Raw genomic sequence first — 4,472 nt, forward strand, 5'->3', positions numbered from 1 at the left:
CGTCGGTGCCCGAGGCCCGGCCCGGCTCTCAGCAGCCCCCCTGCCTGCTGGAGAGGGTGCAGGAGGAGGACCCGAGCGCGTCGGTCCCCAGCTCCCCGACTCCGGAGGAGGCACCACCGGCGCCGGTAGTCGGGGCCTCCCCGCGGGGCTGGTGGGTCGCTGTGTCGCTCCTCCCTACCTGCCTCCGAGCGCCTTCCCTTGCCTCCCGCGTCTGCGCCGTAGGCCGCCGGGGAGTCCTGAATGCATGTGCTGCGAGCTGGGCCCTTTGCTCGAGGAGGGCCAGGAGCTCCCCCCGGTCCGTCGGCTTCCTGAGCCTTCGCTTGCGGTGCAGGCAGACCGCCGTGGACGCAGCCGGTTTCTCTTACTGCTCCGCTTCCCCCTGGACCCCAGGTCCCCGCTCCAATGCGGGTGCCTTGTGGCGTGGGCGCCACCATAGCGACAGGAAAGGTCCTGAGCCAGCGCTGTTGGCGATTCTGGGCTGCTGTGTTCAGAGCCACATGTCTGTCTGGCTTTATCAGCAGGATGCATCACCTTAGCGCTATTGTGGGAAGCACAAAAGTTGGGCACAGCTTTAGGAGAAACGCCCGGTAGAGGGCTTCTGCAGGCGAGGCTCGGTCTAAAGAAGTTTCCTCCTGTACTAACATTGAATAATTGCAAAGGGTCTTGGAAATGGTTAGGCAGTTTGTGTGCAGGAAAAAATTTTAAAAAGTGCACACTTTTCTTGGCACTTTTCCATTTTCTTGATGTTATGTGGAGTTGTGTACCATCTAATTCTCTCTGAGCTGATAAAACGCATTTCAAGGCTTTTCCCAGGTTGCCCTGCTGAGTGACAGTACCAGATAGGGGTGTATGTTATTGGTGTGGCCGCCTAATGTTTAAGAGCAGCACATAATGACTTCTGTCAATAGAGCTAACGTGGTAGGTGACCTCACCTCTTGCTCCATTTCTATCAGCAGTCTTATGAAATTTTTTATTTTGTAAAGTGCTTGGTAACGAACGCATTTAAATGTGAGTCATCCGCCCTGACCAGTTTGGCTCAGTGGATAGAGCGTCGGCCTGCGGACTCAAGGGTCCCGGGTTCGATTCCGGTCAAGGGCATGTACCTTGGTTGCGGGCACATCCCCAGTGGGGGATGTGCAGGAGGCAGCTGATCGATGTTTCTCTCTCATTGATGTTTCTAACTCTCTATCCCTCTCCCTTCCTCTCTGTAAAAAATCAATAAAATATATATTTAAAAAAAAATGTGAGTTATCCATGTATGGATTATTGGAAAACCAGTTTTTAATCCCAGATTGGTTTAATGGAAACAGCAAGGAGCTAACCTGGTTCTAATATGCAGTGGGATTTTAAATGTTACTCATTTTCATTTTGTATCTTAGTTTTGCTATTCTCTGTGGAGCTGATATGAATATGTTATAAAACATTTTTTGCTGATGTAAGGAGGTGGTGATTTTATTATTTTCCGTATTAGAAGTCCTCTGTGCTGGTCTTCGAACACGGAAATTAATCTTTATATTAGCCTGAATCAATCTATAATTTGGGAAGTATATAGATATAGATGATCGTGTACTTTATTTTAACACATTATTTATTACTTTGGATTATCTACTTAGCCTTATTCTAAAGCTGAATTATATGTACTTTGATTATCGGTTACTCCTCCATTTACTACTATAACCTACTTACTTCTGTTCTTATTTCCATACTTGCGTAAAAGCAAGTGAATAGTACAGATAATCTGCAGTTATTTTGCTGATATTTAATCCTGTGCAACTTTGACTCCTGAAACTGATACTGTTTACTTGTAGTGTCAAAGGTGCTTTATTTTTTTGTCTTCAATTAATACCCTTTCTTGATAATTTTACCTTTAATTTTCTAACCTCCTCTTAAGTAGCTGAAATGTCTAATTAATTAACTTGGTTAGAGTACAAGCCCCACCTGACTCAGGTAACTTGACTCTGTTCCATGACTCCTGATTCCAGTCATTTCGCCAAGGCAAGCTGTTAGTTACCAGGAGATAATCAGGGAGAAGGTCTGAGGAAGAAGCATGCCATAGAGTTTGGTCAGAGTCAGATCTGGTTTGAATTTTGATTTTGCCACTTTTTAGCAATTTGACCTTTGTAACTAAGTTAAGAAATAGTCTTACATGCTCTTATGTCTGGTAGCTCAGTCATAATGAAAATTGATAAGGACCAAGCATTTAAATGAAAAAAAAATTAGAAACTCTTGAAAGTACAACAGTAATAGCATCCTGGTAATTTAGTCATGGTGTGATACAGGTGGAAGTGCTTTTCGGTCCCCTGACTTTGTAGATCTTGAAACTAGAACTTACGTACTAGTACATGAAATAATACGCCCAGGGAGCTGGAGCTGGTTGTAGCAGGGTCAAAACTGGAATCCAGGGCTCCTGCTTGAGCTTCTTGGGGTGTTTCCTTTGGGTTCATATACTGTGTTGAAAGATTTTACTTTGAGGATTTTTAGTTGTCTTATTTGAAGAAATCCTCCTTCATTTCACTTTTTCAGACTCTACTCTTATTAACATTAACTTGTTGGTGATAATCTGTATTTTACTTTGCATATAAGGAAATTGAGATTTGTAAATTACTCCCCTATAAAATTGTAAAGTTAGGATTCCAACCGGAGTTGACATACCCCAAAGTACACTGCTGCCACCAAGAGACAGTTGTTTCAGTGTGCCGGAGGACAATTAAGGTGGAGGCTGAGTGAACAGAGGCTCTGAATAAGGGGCCTCTGGATGCCTTAGGTACCCTTTCATGGCCCACTGGTGATGGCTCTGAAAGGGCAGAATGCTCTATCTCCCTTTGCGCATTCTGTTTTCAATGTGTATACCAATAGCTGGGCCTTTATCTGTTTGTCATGAGGTTTTATAATTTAACAGTTACACTGCTTGTGAAATTATTTCATGAAACATAATTCCTGAATGGATTTTATATGTAATAATTTTATTACTTAGGAATTTAATCTGGACAGTAATTTTTACTTTATTTGCAGTAAAGAACTTTGTGAGTTTAGTATAAATTTGGTAGCTAGAGAAGTGCTTTTGCTTATTCTAGTACTTAACTGCTTTATGGAGGCAGAGGGGAGATGGTTTTATTTAATTTTCCAAAAATGTAATTGTTACATTAAAACTTTAGAAGAGAAAAATACTTTAAAATTTCCAACATTTTTATCCAGTGGTGAGTAGAGTACATAAACTTAAACCAATTTTTAAAAATGCAGTGGTATTGCCCTGGCTGGTGTGGCTTAGTTGGGATAAACATTGTCCTGTGCATCAAAAGGTCGCCGGTTGAATTCCCAGTCAGGGCACATACCCGGTTGCAGGTTCGGTTCCTGGATTGGGGTACATGCTGGAGGCAACCAATCAATGTTTCTCCCTCTCCTTCGTTTCTAAAATCAATTTTAAAAATTTGTTTTTAATTAAACAGTATTGGGTACTTTTTACACTGAACAGTGTACCTTGGAAATTCGGAAATTGGTTCTGTATCAGTTCCATATAGTGCAGTCTTACTATTTTTTTTTAAGGTCTGTTTTTTGTTGTTGTTATTCTCAATAAGTCTTAGAATTGGCTCTATACTAAGACAGAGTAGCTTTATCTGGTATTCCATTAAATGTATAATTTATTTAGTTCCTATTAATGAACGTGTACTATTGAAGACAAAAATTGAATCATTGGGTATACTTTTCCAAGTTAACATTATCATGAACATTTTTCATAGCATTTAGTATATTCTACATTTGAAATACTATACTATAGGCTGTTTCCAGTTTTACACAGCCAAGATGAATAATCTTTTAGATAAACATTAGTCACTCACATCAGTGATTATTTTCTTAGGATAAATTCTTAGTCATAATGGCAATAGTTCATATTGTCAAGAGTTTTCTTCAGAAGAGTTAAGTAGTTTAACTTCTATTTATTAAACAGTTTTGAACACCTATAATGTGATACATTAATAAAAGAAAAACATCGCATTCTGGGGAGCTGTACTTAAATGAGGGAGACAGAATAAGCAATGGACTTAAGTTAATTACATAGTATGTTAGATGATAAGATGGAAAATGGGGGGATTGAGAAATGGGGGTAGGGATGCAGTTTTAAATAGGGTGAGGCCACATTGAAAAGGAAGCACTTGAAGTAGGTAATTAAGGACTGTGCTAAGCAGAGTATCGGAGGTGGGACTATTCATGTATCTCCTGCTTAGCCACCAAAACTGGGCACTATTCATTGAAAAAGCCTCTCAAATCTGGTAATCTATAAATGAATTTTGTTTATATTTGTTACCAGCAAAGTGACCATTTGGAGATATATTTATTGACCTGCTCCTATCTTTTGCCCATTTTTACATTAGAGTGTTGGTTATTTTCTTGGTATTAAGATTTGTTTATTTAGAATATATCTTTTGTCATGTGGCAGATTTGTATTTCAGCTTGTTAGCTTTTCAGATTTCATT

Source organism: Myotis brandtii, unplaced genomic scaffold (assembly GCF_000412655.1).
Source record: "Myotis brandtii unplaced genomic scaffold, ASM41265v1 scaffold687, whole genome shotgun sequence".
In the NCBI taxonomy this organism is placed as follows: Eukaryota; Metazoa; Chordata; class Mammalia; order Chiroptera; family Vespertilionidae; genus Myotis; species Myotis brandtii.